General features: G+C 40.7%; 5 non-coding genes across 5 annotated transcripts; 3 read left to right on the top strand and 2 right to left on the bottom strand.

The window, feature by feature from the left end:
- Positions 1–3,687: 3,687 nt before the first annotated feature.
- TRNAV-AAC (transfer RNA valine (anticodon AAC)) lies at positions 3,688–3,760 on the top strand. The gene has a single exon. It is a non-coding gene; the product is annotated as a tRNA-Val (tRNA).
- Positions 3,761–9,281: 5,521 nt separating this feature from the next.
- On the top strand, positions 9,282–9,363 carry TRNAS-CGA (transfer RNA serine (anticodon CGA)). Its single transcript has one exon. It is a non-coding gene; the product is annotated as a tRNA-Ser (tRNA).
- Positions 9,364–10,668: 1,305 nt separating this feature from the next.
- TRNAR-ACG (transfer RNA arginine (anticodon ACG)) lies at positions 10,669–10,741 on the top strand. Its single transcript has one exon. It is a non-coding gene; the product is annotated as a tRNA-Arg (tRNA).
- Positions 10,742–12,327: 1,586 nt separating this feature from the next.
- TRNAI-AAU (transfer RNA isoleucine (anticodon AAU)) lies at positions 12,328–12,401 on the bottom strand. The gene has a single exon. It is a non-coding gene; the product is annotated as a tRNA-Ile (tRNA).
- A 2,563-nt stretch (positions 12,402–14,964) lies between these two features.
- On the bottom strand, positions 14,965–15,037 carry TRNAF-GAA (transfer RNA phenylalanine (anticodon GAA)). Its single transcript has one exon. It is a non-coding gene; the product is annotated as a tRNA-Phe (tRNA).
- Positions 15,038–15,806: the final 769 nt, after the last annotated feature.

The raw sequence follows: 15,806 nt of genomic DNA, 5'->3' as shown, positions 1-15,806 counted from the left end.
AAATCCTCCACCTTTGAATCTGCCTGGCCACTGACCACATCTTCGAGTAAACCTGTGCTTTCCCTTTGCCTTTTTGCTCTTAGTCCTATTCTAAAGGAAAATAAGGGGGAAAAAATAAAAGAAAGAGCTAAAAAAAACCCCACCCTTATTTAAGGTTTAAGTTGAGGACAGTAATCACTGTTCCTACTTTTTAAATGATTCTGGACTCCAGGACATCACTGAAATTTTTGAAAAGAGGAGAATATGATGTCATCTTAAAAGAATGGTTCTTTTAACAAACATGGTCCTTATAACAAAACATGGAAAGTATCTAACAAGAGACTGGAGGCAAATGAAAAAGCATTTTGAGACCTGCAGTCTTAGACATTTTCTAAGCAGATATTTACATATAATGTCTGAAAAAGACATCGATTTCTGAAAACTATGGTTTCTGTTTTATCTGCACTATTTCTTTGGTCTTTCTAAGATCTGTCTTACAATTATCTGTCACACTCTACAGTTGCCCACTCCCCAGTCCTTAGCAGCGTGCACAGAATTCTACAAGCAATGGATTGCATTGTAAGCACCTTCTTACTCTTCACTGCCATGGCCTAATAGATTGAATATTTCTTTTTTGAGCATCCGGGAATGCAAATGTGTCAGAACACTGACATTTTACGGAACCCCTTAAAATGGAATTGAATCTAATCAATGACATCCTGTACCTCCAGAAGAGCTGAGTTCTTAGCAGTACTGAATGATAAAAGGTTGTTACTTTATAAAACAACTTGAAACTAGTCCTAGACACTCATATTTGTGTCTTTGCTAAAGGAACTTCTTTCTAATCAAAATACGATTTCTTTCCTGATATAAGTTATTCTTTATTCAAAACTCCTTCCCCATTAAATGTTCCATGGCTTGGGATCTTCAAAGGGACAGCTGCTCTTTTGTTCTCTTATGTAGGCCTGGTCTTGTCTTAGGCCAGCTGTGTGGTTCTTTCCCCTTCATGTCCAGGTATTCATTCCCAGCGTTGGGCAATGGATAAACTCTGGTAAACTGATTTGAATGAAATGGCCCTAAAAAGCTGAAAGGTAAGGCATGATGATGATGGAAAATGTTGGGGAAGAGAAATGGTTGGGAAGTGTTTCCACTTGGTGTCTAAGCAGAGAACTTTAGGTATGTGAAGTGAATGTGAAAATGACTGCACTATGGAAAACTACTTCCAAACATTCTTACTCTGCAGACTCAGCTGACATCTTCTGGATTCAACTGTCCTTGTTACCTGTTTTCATACTTTCTTCTCTGTGTTGGAACTGTTTAATGCTTAGTCTGTCTACAATTCCACATAAACAATACACCAAATTCAGGAGTCTTGAACACCCCCAGATTGTTAAGTTTTAAGTTTTCTGAGCCTTGTACCTAAACCATGATCACACATGGAAAAATCTCAAGCATCTTCACACTTTCCAGGGCTGACTTTTATACCTTGGCTCCATTGCTGAGTCTCTGGAGTTGATCCTTCCTGCACCTCTCAGAATTTCTTCATCCACTGTGAGTGCCTTGGCTGCCTGCCTGGAGCTGATCTTTCAAAATATTCTCATCTAAAAGAGGTCTCTCCCTGGCTTCAAACTCGTATTTCCTTCTCCACCCGGATCTCATGTAGGTACCACTAGCACAGGACACCAGAAACTCAAATGATCATCAATCCCATTGGAAACCTCTGGTTAAACTTCACTGCTCCCACCGAGTTACCCCACATCAAATCATCACAAAGTCTTGCTGACTTTACTTTCAGCATATGTGAGATGTCTTTTCCTTCTGTCCTTCTACTGGTCCCTATTTGTGTCTTCAATATCTCTTCTTCACTACAATCTGCAGCAGCCTCCTCCTGTTCTTATCTACAAGATTGGCCATCTGAAGCCATTCTCAGCACAGCAGACAAAGTCTCTGGTTTAAAATACAAACCATCATTTCCTCCTTAAAATTTCCCAATCTTAAACCTTTCTTCTTTTTCTAGTATATGCATTTAAATCTATATATTTCCCTCTAAGCACTGCTTTAATTGCATATTGTACTTTCATTCATTCAGTTCAAAATATTTTCTAATTTCTATTGTACTTTTACTTTGATTTGTGGGTTATTTAGAACTGCAATGCTGAAGTTTCCCAGTATATGAGAATTTTCTAGTTATCTTTTTGTTGTTGATTCGTAGTTTAATTCTGTTATTGTCAGAAAACATTTTTAAAAATTATTTTAATCCTTTAAAATGTATTGAGACTTGCTTGATGGCCCTGTTTTGGTGAATTTTTCATATACACTTGAAAATAATGTGTATTCTTGCAGTAGTTGGGTGTGGTGTTTTATAAATGCCAATCAGATCAAGTTGATGGGTTAACAGCTATGGTTCAAGTCTTCTGTATCCCTACTTATTTCCCATTTTCTTTCAACTTCTCATCTGTTAGTCAAAGGGGTCTTTAAAATCACCAACCATAATTGTGATTGTTCTATTTCTCATTTTAGTTTTCCTAGTTTTACTTCATATAAGAATTAATATGCCTTCTCTATGAATTGATCATCTTATCATTATGAAATATTCCTCTTTATCTTTGGTCTTACTTTTTACCTTGAATTTTACTCTGTCTGATGTTGAAATATCCACACCAGCTTTCTAATAGTTGGTGTTTCCGTGGTCTGTCTTTCCCCACCACTTTACTTTCAACTTGTTTTCTTGTTTTTCAAATGTCTCTTGTAAGCAAGACACAGTTGGCTCCTGTTTTTCTTTATTTTATTTTACTATCTTGCCTGCCAATCTCTGCGTGTTTTAATAAAGTGTTTATCCTATTTACATCAAAAGCAATTATTTATATTCGGGTTTAAGTCAATCATCATGTTGTTTTCCATTTGTCCTACTTGTTCATTGTTCTTCCTTTTCTGCTTTCCTTTGAATTAATTTCTATTATTCAATTTATCTTTTGTTTAACCTAAAATGCATTATCTTTTCTCTCCAGTTGCTTTTAAGATATTTTTAATCTTCAGTTTTCAAGCATTTCAACATAATTTGGCTAGTTATAGTTCTCTTTATGTTTATCCTGCTTGTCATTTGCTGAGCTCATTGAATCTATGAGTTGATGTCATATTTTTTTATTGAGTTTAAGATTAGTGCACTTTAATGTATGTAAGTTACATCTTGATTTAAAAACAAAAACAAAAACACTTCCCTGACGATATCTACACTCCAGGAATTGAAGGTTAGTCTCCAGTCCCTCAATCACTTTCAGATTAAAATATACCTGCTTTGGAAAGAACATTCCTTCTTCCTTCTGATCTGGCCCACATCTTATCATTTAGTCTCATTTCTTTCCATGCCCTGCTTCAGATCCTTGGATTTTCCCTCAAAGACCAGGCCCACTCCATTCAGTTTCTCATGACAAAATTCTCTTTCTAACCTCTATACAACTTACACAGTTCTTTTCATGTGTTAAGTCTCAGATCTGGTGTCATTTTCTCTAGGAAGGCTTCAAGGGTACTGGGGCAGTTTCCAATTTTTTGGCTGTTCTAGACAGACTGCTTTGATCATTACAGCGGAAATATTTAGTGAACGCATCTCTGTTGGTAGATGATATTGCTGATTTCAATAAATGTAAATTCTTCTGCAAGCAAAAGACCTAAGACATCAAGGAACATTTACTTCCAAACATTGAGAACCGGGTTTCCGTAGTGTAGTGGTTATCACGTTCGCCTAACACGCGAAAGGTCCCCGGTTCGAAACCGGGCGGAAACATGTTTCTTTTATGTGTTGCTTGAGTCTTTCCACTTCCATTTAGATACAAATCTGCACCTTCTTTTTGCAGTCCCAGACTTAAAAACCTACACGAACCTGTGTGCTCCTTTTGAGGTCCAGGAATTTAAAATGGAAGCTGTCCTGACGCCACGTGCTCTGAAGCCGGCGTCTCCCCACCACCCCTCCCTGCACATCGCGGGGCCCCTCTTTCTCCTTTCACTCGGCCTCCGCAGCCTGGAAAGGCTGAGGGGCCCGAGTGGTGTCAACCGGAGGAGGCGTCCACGGCAGAGGACCCCACCTGTGCTGCGCCGGGGGACTGGCTCCCTTGGAATCCCGAGAGCGGGACGCGTGGGTTTCCGCGAAGTGACTTTCTCACGAACTTCAACGAAAGAAAAGTGCTCCGTCTCGAAACTGAGCCGCGACGGCCACCGAGTGTCAACAGCCTTCTCTGGTAATTAGCATTAGTAGTAGTAGTAGTACCATACGATATTTCCAAAATCATCAGGCGTGGAAGGGGAAGAAGCGTTGTGGAGAGGAGAAGGGGGGTGGAGGACTGAATAAGGAGAGATTCCCGCCCCCAAGACCTCCCCGAGGATCTGTATTGGGCGAAGGAGACTTTTACTTTCATTTTCAGGACCACCGTTCTCCCTTCTTTCCCACCACCCCCAGACGGATCTGCTGGGACTTGTTTCTCCGTGGGGCTTGATCAGCTCGAGTGCGTTCCCCGCACAGTGGGAAATGCTGGCGCGCCTTGGGCTGCGGCGGTGGGCTGAGCCCGGCGCTGGGCCGGACCTGCACCCCGCCCCCCACCACGCTCCGCAGCCCCAGGGCCGCCTCCGGGCGCTCACTCGTGGCCTGCAGCCTCCTCTTCAATGGATTCAATACGGCGTTCTCCCGGAACTCAGCATCGAGCATCCAGCTCCACTCGAAGTGGCGCCCAGCAGGCAGAGATCGCCCCGGATGAAAGGAAGGATCCTGGCCATCCCTGAAATTAGTTTAGTGTACGCGCGGAAATAAGAAAGGGTTTAAAAGTTTCGTGAGTTGTTTGTGTTTCATAACGTATTTTGCTAAAAATCAAGAATTTAACAGGGACAGTTTTTCTTCTGGAATGGACATAACACTAGAAGGAGGATGCTTGCACTTTCCTAACCCACGTTCAGGGAAATTGCTTTGTCTTTTTCCCTAGTGTCAAACTCAGTTAACATCAGCTCCTGCGCTAAGTGACCACACGGGGGCGACAGAGACTGGGATCTCCGGGTGGGGAGCCAGCGCTTAGAATTTGCCAAGGTTCCCGTCAATGGACCAGGAGGATTCCCACGCTCCTTCTGATATGAATTCTTCCAAACTTATTGGGGGAAATTTAACTGGCTTTTCATTAGAGGTTAAGTCACATTAGATCTCATATTCTGAATATTTTGGCTGGGTAAAGGGAAGAGGAAAGAGAAACTACCATTTTAGGAGTCTGATATATACTATACATTTTATAGATGTTGTATTCTACAACATTCATTATATGTAACTGCCCACAATCCCGACCCTTAGGTACTTCTCCATCCGCATGTCACAGCTCACTGTCTTTTGCAGTCTATGTTCCATAGGTGTGGGCCTCCAGGCAATCAGTTTCTCTCCTACCACTGGACTTTGCACATGAGGTCCTCTCTAGCTGAAAAGTTTTGTGCTTACCTCTTTGCACAGTTATCTCTTGCTCATGCTTAGATCTCAGTTGGTCTTAGATCTCTACTTTTTCTGGAAAGACTTCCTTAAAATCCCTAAGTGAAAGTCCCATATTCTTCATAGTACTATGTATTTTCTTTCCTTGAATGTTTTACATTTATCAGTGAGATAACATGATTAATGTCTGTCTTTCTCACTGGAATGTGGTAAGTTGCATGAGGGTGGGAGCAGTGTCTGGTTTCATTCATCCATGAGTCCACATTGCACTGCATATGCCTAGTACATAATAGGCATCCAATGGATACTGTTGTTAAGACTGAACCTTTACCATGATTCTCTGAGGAAGATATTATTCTCCTGATTTAGCAAAACCCTGTGGTAGATACATAAAAGATGATGAGAAAGGAATCTAAGCATACCAGTAAAGAAAGTCATCAAACCACAAAAGAAGAGAGCAGGAGAAGAAGAAAGGAACAGAAGAACTACAAAACAGCCAGAAAACAATTTACAAAATGGCAGTGGGTATCTACCTACCAATGATCACTCTAAATGCAAAGAAACTAAATTTTCTAATCAAAAGACAAGAGTGGCTGAATGGATAAAAGAACAAAACCCATCACTATGCTGCCTACAAGAGACTCACTCCAGATGTAAGGATACACACAGATGAAAGTAAAGGGGTAGAAAAAGATATTCCAGGAAGATGGAAAACAAAAGAAAGCTGGGGTAGCTATACTTATATCAGATAAAATAGACTTTAAAACAAAAACTGTAATAAAAGACAAAGAAGGGCATTGCATAATGATAAAAGGGTCAATTCAATAAGAGGATATAGAATTTGTAAATATTTATGCACCCAACAGAGGAGCATCTGTGTGTAAAGCAAATATTAACAGATCTAAAGAAAGAAATAGACAGCAACACAATAACAATAGGGGACATTAATATCCCTCTTACATTAAAGGATAGATCATTCAGACAGAAAATCAATAAGGAAACATCAGCCTTAAATGACATGTTAGACCAGATGGATTTAACAGGTATATACAGAACATTCCATCCAAAAGCAACAGAACACACATTCTTCTCAAGTGCACAAGGAACATTCTCCAGGATAGATCATATGTTAGGCCACAAAACAAGACGTAACAAATTTAAGAAGATTGAAATCATATTTTCCTAATTACAAGTTGAGACACTGAAGCTTGCAGTGTCTCAACTTATTTTGCCTAAGTGTGGAGCTAGTATGTGAGTTATGATTCAAACATGAGTACTCCAGCCTCCACATTATATGCTGATTCCTTAATAGCCTATTTGTCATGGGTATAATTTCTTCAAGTTCCCAAAGCCCTGATCTTTGCAATTTCCAAGTGTAGGGGAAGAAAAATTTTCCTCTAGTCTCTTAGATTTGTAGCTGGGACCTACTAATTAAACTGACAAAAGGTATATTAACAGGAGAAAAAGTTTACAAATTTTATTGACGTTATCATTTTTTATTTCAATTTTATGTACAAGAAAGCTTCATAGAAAAGAAGTGAAAACCCAAAGAAGCAGTTAGACTTGAAAGCTTTTATATGATTTTAACAAAGGGTGATAAATTGTAGAGATGTGACTAGACAAAGAAAAGGGGAATTTGGGCTTTTAGGGACAATAATTGTGGGAAGGTAAATACATGGGGAAGCAAATAGAAGATAAGGGTAATTTTAGTAAGACGCTGTGCAGACTCATCCTGGTGCTGACTTTCCATCTCTGATGATAAGGGTTGTTCTTCTCCTGGTATGAAAGATGGGAGAGGAGCACCTTCACAAAAGGAAATTTATGCCCTGCTTTTAGCAGCTAGGAGGAGGACAGAGAGCCCTTCCTGTGTTTGCTTTTTCTCAATTACTTTCAGCTGAAAATCATCCTTCTGCTAAAGTGGCATATTTTGGGATGGCATATTCTGATCCCCTTCAAATGTCATGTTGTTGAAACTAATAATGAGAAAGAAATGGCTAGAGCAATAGTAATAGCTACAATTTATTACCAGCTATTAAACAAAATATTGAATGATTTTTTCATATAAACTAACAAGCAAGCCTGAGGGCTAGATGTTATTGTTATTTAAGTCTTTTACCTCTTTTATAGATATAGAAGCTGAAGAGTGGAGAGGTTAAATAACTTGCTTGACATCAAACAAGTTTTAAAATTTGGAGCCAGTATCTTAACCCATGTGTATCTGAGGCTAATGTGTCCTCATTACTGCAGTTTTCTAGAGGAAAGACAGGTCTGTGAAAGACACAGATATTAAGAGAGTGAAACTAGGCATAGACTATGAGCCTGATTTCCCCTGTGTAGGGAGAGGCAGAGAAAGTCAGGTATGAGGAGACTCTGAGGACATGGAGAGTAACCAGAGATAGCAAATACAAATGTTATGCTTGCTGTTGGTACTGCAGCCCTGGGGGAAATGGGGAAATGCACATTTTAGGACAAAAGGGAGGGTTGAATTTTTTCATTTAAGGGAGTGGGTATGAACAATGGTACTGACATCAAGGCAATGTTCCCTGAGACAAATTATACAGATGATGGCCCTTGAATGTAGGTGTCAGAAAAATTCTAGTCGGATGTACAGTTCTTGTGCAGGAAGCTGTTTGGTTTGGTAGCAAGACCACCCCACTTTCCCTATAGTTTTCCCTCTTTCCTCAATTCAGCCAACATTACTTTCCCATCCTCCCCCTCAATCCCACCCTCTCCCCTAAGCCATCTCTGGAAGAGTAGAATGATCTCTAGGCAGGAAATCTGAACATCTGGATTTCAGTTTCAGTTTTATGATGTTGTGATCCTGGGAAACTCAATAACCTATCTGGCTCTCATTTCCTCCTCTGCACAATGGGATTTTGAAACCTATTTCATGCATTTTCAACAAATATTTATTGAATGTTGCCCATGTGCCAGACACTCTTCTAGGTTCTGAAAATCTAGCAGTAAACAGGCAAAAATCCCCGCCCTCATGGAGTTTGCATTCTCATGGAGGAGAAAGGCAATACACAAAATTAATGTTATATAGCACATTAAATGATCATAAGTAATGTGGAGAAAAACAAAGCAAAGAATGGGGAGGAGCATTGGCGTGAGGGAAGCTTATAGTTTTACATATAACGTTCAGGCTGTGTTTCACTGATAAGATGATATTTGAGAAAAGACCTGAAGTAGGTAAGGGACTGAATCATACATACTTCAAAGTAAGAGTATTCCCAGCAGGGGGAACAGTCAGTGCAGGTGCCCTGAAACAGCAATGTGCCCGATACATACAAAAAAGAACAAGAAGGACAAAAGTAACTGCAGAAGAGTGAGCAAGGAGTGCAGCCAGAGAAATGAGAGCACAAACAACCCTACAGGCCAGACGAGGACTTCGGCACTTACTCTGATGAAATGAGGAGATACTATTGAGTTTTGAGCAAAGCTATGCCATAAAGCTTTTTAGGTTCAAAAAGATCTCTGCTTTTCATAGAATGTTTTGTATTAAGAGATATTTGCAATAGGTATTCCATGTTAGAGATGAAGATGTCTTGGACCGGGGTAGCAGTCGTTGGAGTGGTGAGAAGTTTTTCAGATCTGGATTTTGAAGGTAGAGCCGAGAGAACTCCCTCACATGTGAAGAATGAAAGAATAGTTGAAGTCAAGGATGTTGCCAAGGTTTTTCGCCTAAGTATCTGAAAAGTTGAAATTGTCATTAAGTGAAATATGCAAGCTTGGGGTTGGAGAAGATTTTCTTGGGGGCACTCAAGAATCAGTGGTCCCACTTTCACGATACATGGCAAATGACCCGTACTTGTCTTCAGTCCGTTGAGTGCAAGACTTTGCACCTGAGGCTGTGATGGCCGAGTGGTTAAGGCGTTGGACTCGAAATCCAATGGGGTTTCCCCGCGCAGGTTCAAATCCTGCTCACAGCGTTCTCATTTTCTGTTCCACAGTTTGAAACTTCGGCAAAATTTAATTCCTCCCAGCATGCAGAGAAACCTGTTAGGCGGCAGTTCCGATTTAAAACCCGAATATTTCAGGAGGGCAGGCACCAGCCAGTTGTGAGTTTCCTCATTCCCTTTCGTTGTCCGGGTGTCTGAACCTCCTGAACCCAGTCTCCCCATTGTCCTGACGGAGCTCCGGGTTTCGAGCGCCCTCAAACATGCTAGCTCCGTTGAGATGAAACTTTTAAATTTGATAGGAGTGTCCGATCAAAGCAGCAAAGAGAACAGAGGAGACGTTGAAAATCTTGGGAACAGCTTCCCTTTCTGATTATTCAGAGCCGGCAGCTTCCTTAAAGCGGTCTTAGGCAGCAATCTTAGTATTTGTCCTGACATCGGAGGCTGGTTAGAGCCATAACAATTGAGGATAATACTCCATCGTATTTGCCAAGTGCTCTTTGAAGTGCTTTATGCAAAGGAGGAAATTGAGACACAGGAGAGGATATATTTTGACTTCTGACTTTGCCTTGATTTTCAAGTCCATATGAAATCTCTTTCTCCTTCTCAACGTGCTAAACCCCTCTTTTGTAGGCACTTTTGCGTTTTCCCCTATTTTGCCTACTTTGAACAGCTAGGTAAATTTTAAGCCAGTTTCCTCTGTTAGTAAATGAGTTCCTAGTTTCTAAGTTTCTTTGTCATATATGATTCTTAAAAGATATACTTCTATAGAATCCTTGCCTGCTTATTGCATTTTGTGTTTATTGCATGTTGTGGGTAGATGAATATTCTGGGGAAAAAAGTAATGAAGACCTCAAAATTAATATAATTTTATTATAATAAATAATTATATTTTAATTAATTAATTATTAAATTAGTTATATATTTATTATAATGAATAAAGAATATAATATATTAATAATTAACATAAGCTGGATAAGGAGGAAAGAGAGGGTGTAAAATAGAGTGAGGGACAGGCAACAGATAATTGAGTCCATGGAGATTTGTTCAAACAACGAAAGCAGCTACTAAGTACCAAACAAGTTTCCAATGCTTGGAGTTAGAGAATAACTAAGACTAAGCACTGTTTAAAAAAAAAAAAAAAAACAAGAAAAAAACCTAGTTAAATGTATATTATGCAAACAAATCAAAAAAATAAATAATTCTTTCCCAGAATCAGAATACTTTTTGGTCCTAATCCATGTCTAAAAAAAAACAAAAAAGACACCATTTCTCCGAATGGTACAAACTGCCTATAGTAATAAAAATACGAATATTGACCACCGCTCTCACAGGTGCGGGCCAGTGGCGCAATGGATAACGCGTCTGACTACGGATCAGAAGATTCTAGGTTCGACTCCTGGCTGGCTCGCTCGGCTCTCTTTTTCCTTCACACTTCGTGAGTACTTTTTTCAAAAGGATGTTGAAACAATTCTTAGAGTCCTTCGAATGTATTTTCCTGGAACTGATCCTTCACCTTCTATGGCGCTGCCCCATATCGGCTGTCAGTCGAGTCTGAAAGAGACTTCAGAAACATCAAAGGAGCCATCCTGTAAGATTTTCTTCTTCCTACTTTCATCTCTTCCCGAACTTGAGAAAGGAGATTGGCTGAAAAAGACCATTCGAAGGAAGGTTTTAAAATCAAAGAAGCTTTAAAGAAAAATAAACAGGAATTTTTTTCTACCAGTACCTTCTGCATCAATATTTTTTCCCATTGAGGAGAGTCATCACTCATGGAGGTCTATCCTGCACGGCTCTTTCCTCACATGGCTACTAGCAAAAAGAAAAGGCACATCTCCTGGGGAAATGTTGAGTCAAGAAAGGTTGGGCTGTGAGGTCGCGGGGTGCGAGAAGCTCTTCGCCTCGGTTGGACGCTTTAGGCAGAGCTCGGCCCTGAAGCCAGCCGATGCCACTCAGCGCCGCCGTCTCCCCCACGTGCCCGGCCCGCGGTCTTCCGGACATATGCGAGTTGAGAAACTGGCCCTCAGGAGACAAGAGAACCAACGGGAATCCCTTTTATTTGAAAAAGTAAACACCTCGGGAGACAATGAGGGTGTAAAGGAAGACGTAGGCAGTGGCAAGTTTGGGGGGGCCTCGCTGAACAGACCGGCCTCATTTCTCTGCATGGAGGCGGGGTGGAGGTTAGGAGGCAATCACTGTCAAGCGGATGAGAATTCCTCAAACTCGACCAAAAGAGTGTCATCATACGTGGATCGATTTCCGAACGTGTGGCTTGTATCCTCTTTCTGCCTTGCAGATAAATTTGTTAAAGTTACCAATGCGCGCTGTCAGAGGCGCTGCGGCTGAAACTAGTGATGCGCCAAAAGCGCGTTGCCTCCGGTGGTCCATGGCTGGCTTTGAACAAGGTGGAAAGGAGAGCTGGCGATTCTTACAGCATCTCATTCAGTTCCCTGCTCTTTACAGCTAAAAGGAGAGAAGAGTTTTCATGAAAGCCAAGTGGCAACTTCAGATGGAGCGGATATTTACCTTGGAAATTGACTGGGACGAGGACAAAGAATGAAGCACAGACGTTACTGGGAACAAACCCCGTGTATTGCTGCTGTTAGCACCCCGCTCTAAACAAGTCAATGGTCACCCTGAGCCTGCTTCCTTTTCTCTATTGAAACTCTTTGAAGGAGCCACAGTAATATTGTCTACGGAAGTTTCACTGAAAACTAAGCAGGCAGTTTTGTAACTCTTCCAAATTCCCCCTTCCCTAAAACATACCCACCTCGCGCACACACTACTCCCTCACTTTTCTTCAAGAAACTCTTCCCAGCGCTTCTATGTTTTTTATTAAAATAATAACAAACAAAACGGCAACACAGGAATTTCCTGTCCCATTAAGAGAAGAAGAACGTCTTACCTTAAGATTCAGAGCAGTTGCAGATCTAGGGTGTAGGCGGCTTGAGTTGGAGATGCCTACTCCGCCCACCGGGGTCAAAATGACCCCGAGACTGGCCCGTACGGGGATCGAACCCGCGACCTTGGCGTTATTAGCACCACGCTCTAACCAACTGAGCTAACCGGCCACCTGCAGCGTCTTTTATCTTTTAATAAATTGGTAAGTTCGTTGACATTTTTGTGTTTGTCAATAAAAATAAAGGGAATATTTCTTCCCCCTCTCTGCTGCCTCCCTCAGGGAGATCTTTAAGCCATATTCACCGACGCTGGTGCGAGGGAGAAATGTTAGGCTCCTAGTGTTACTCTAAAAGTATTTAAGTCCCGCCAGAGTCTTTGACCTTTTATTCTTCTAGTCTTCAAGGGCTCTTGCCCTGGGTTTCAAGAGCAAAGTCTTGCAGGTGTTCAAAAATCATGTAAAAGCAATCTATCTGGCAATAAGGAACATACAGTATTTCAATTCTTCGGATTTGGACAACAAAATCCACGAAGAAATTTTTGTGCAGAGACTGAATCTAGTTTATTTCTCTATGGAGAATCTACTGTAACAGGATTTTCAATTGTGGATGAAGGGAGCCTCCCCTTTTTAGAGGCGTGTCCGTACTGGATTGCAAATTGCAAACTTCTCTTTAACGACTTGTAACTTTATTGCCTACTATTTTCAAGTTTGTTCAAGGCAACCGAAAGGAAGGCGAGTGGGGCTGAAGAAAGGAGCCGCGTGTTCTCAGGATCTCTAGAGTCACAACATAGGCGTTGACGTCGGCAACGATACTCGCTGTTGGAATAGGGGCGTCCCAACAGTACTGGAGTGACATAGTAAATCTGGTATGCTTTCTGAAGGCGGTAGAAAAGGACCGCGGTGGCTTGCAGAAGGGAGCGATTGCGGTGGCGCCTGGCTAAGTACTAAAATTCTCAGCCAACAGCACATTCTGTGTGTCACTCAAATTCCACTTTGCCAACTAAAGGATACAAGCACGGGGTTGCGGAGGCGAGAGTCAATGAGATGCGCTCTTTGGTCCTTGGTGAGACTGTTGGTTTTATCACCTGAAGACAGGTTGAAAGCCATCTCCTGCAGCCTCAGGAAATCTCCCTTTACATGTTCCTGGGGTTGTATTATTTCTTTTGTATTTTTCGAACTTTCCTGCTGACTGATGACTAGTAAATTTTCAGCGCATATATTAATTTAAAGCTAAACGAAACAAGTAATGCTTTTCTTGATTTTAGAAACGACGCTGGTGCGAGGGAGAAAGGTTAGGCTCCTAGTGTTACTCTAAAAGTATTTAAGTCCCGCCAGAGTCTTTGACCTTTTATTCTTCTAGTCTTCAAGGGCTCTTGCCCTGGGTTTCAAGAGCAAAGTCTTGCAGGTGTTCAAAAATCATGTAAAAGCAATCTATCTGGCATGGCCTCTGCAGTCACATGTCTTCTTTATTCGTGTCAATGAACGATATTCCGGCTTTTGAGGATCCCTTGTACATTCCAAACTCTTAAAGTTCACGTGTAAAGCCATCCTGAGAGAATAAGCTTGTTTTTTATGTAATTTTAACACCAAAAAGATTACTCTTAACTCCTTCTTCGGACAAATGGAGCTCCCTAGGGTGGCTCATCTCCCTGACTTTCCTGGACTCTGTCCTGAGGTTTATGGAAAGATGGCACAAATCTGGGCACTGGCTCTCCCTTTAGTAACTCAAACCAAGCACTGCTGGCAGGAATCCTGCACCTGCTCCTAGAAGAATCAGCACGTTTCCAGCTGGTGAAACCTAAGATTTAGGTCTATTGTCCTCACCACACCCCCACCTTCAATCGCGTTCCCTGGTAAAGTGAAGGTCCCAGATCCAAGAATTGCATTATTTTTTTATCCTATTTTAAAATGAAATACTGTGTGTGAACATTACTAGCAGATATTCCGGACCAAAAGAAGGGGTCAATAAAAGATCTGTCCTTCTTTGACTGTACACAACGGTCTAGAATGAACAGTGATCTCCACCTATCTTAGACCCCCACTACTTCCATATCCTCCCCAGAGACTGTCAGAGTTCTCAGCTTCTTGTTTATCATCCCCAAAATATTCTATGCATATTCAAGCATAGGCAATACAAACCCGCAACATCTACCACAAACGTCTTGTAGGAGATTTTCAAAATATTCGTTATATTCCGGATTAGATTCTGTTAATTAATTACCTAGCAGTGTCTCAGGAAAAATAGTAAATCAATATTAACAACGCCTATTTTATTTTACAGCATATATATGAGTCTGTGTTTATATACATATCATCCCACATAATCGTAATAAATACTCCTAAAATTCAGTTTTTGTTTAAGCTGTCGTCTCTTGCTTCTCTGAACAGTTAAATGACTAGCCAGGCATTAGGACCATCCCTGTAGCTGAAAACCACTAAAAGTGCTGTATAGAATAAGCAAAACTTCGTACAAGATTCACAGTTCTCGCAAGAATTTAAGGATTTATAAGGCCAAAAACTAAGTGAAGGCAGAAACTGAGGTAATTCAACGGAGAATTGAAAGTGCTTATGCCCTGATTCTTAGAGATGCATTTAACAATATATAAGTGCACACGAAATAAAGCACTGAATAAGTTTCTCTTTACCTCAAGGAATTACTGGAAGTTGTGAAAGAACTTCACTGTGTAGGCGGAGAACCGCGTTTTGCCACAGGATTTACAAAATGGTGACGCGCCTGCCGAAACCCGGGATTGAACCAGGGACCTTTAGATCTTCAGTCTAACGCTCTCCCAACTGAGCTATTTCGGCGACCCTTGGAGGCATCTTTTTGTCAATTACTTTTAAATAGCTATTTTCCTTTTTGGATGTTACATTTCAGAGAAAAGAAAATCTTTTGTTTTCTGAAAATACCACATTTTGCCCGTTTCAAAAATAATTGTGCCAACATACAATCAGACAATGGGGAAAGATACCCAAAGTTTCCTGAGTATGATAGGAAGAATGAAAAAGCAGAGTGATAAAGGATAATTTGTATATGATTCCAATGGATATGAATTGGATAGCTGTAGGAGTGTGGTGATTCAAAGCTTCCTGCTGGAATGGGAAGCTTCTTAGAATTCAAGACAACACCATTTGGAATCATTTCTAGTTTGGTACTCAAATATATTTTACTCTTTCAATGTTGTTATTTCTTTTCCTTTCTATTCTATTAAGGTATAAGGTACATACAGTAAGGTACACAAATCTTAAGTGTACAGCTTAATTAATTTTACAAGTTTACATCCCTGTGTAACCACCATCTGTTCCCCCCTGCTCCTTCTCATTTGATACCTTCCCAAAGTTAGCCACTGCTCTGAACTCTTTCACTATACACACTGTCATTTGTTTTTCGACTTCATGTTCATTGAATCAAATAGAACCTGCATTCTTTTTGTGAATTTTTTTTGAATTTTGCCAGCAAGATTTTATCTCTGGCTTAATTTTTTTCATTGTGTCTTTTATCGAGATATAATTCACATATCATAAAATTTAGCCTTTTACAATTCAGGGGGTTTTGATATATTTACAAAGTTGTGCA

Source organism: Equus caballus, chromosome 20 (assembly GCF_041296265.1).
Source record: "Equus caballus isolate H_3958 breed thoroughbred chromosome 20, TB-T2T, whole genome shotgun sequence".
NCBI classification, from domain to species: Eukaryota; Metazoa; Chordata; class Mammalia; order Perissodactyla; family Equidae; genus Equus; species Equus caballus.
The sequence above is the reverse complement of the archived record's forward strand: the minus strand, read 5'-3'. Positions and strand labels throughout refer to the sequence as shown.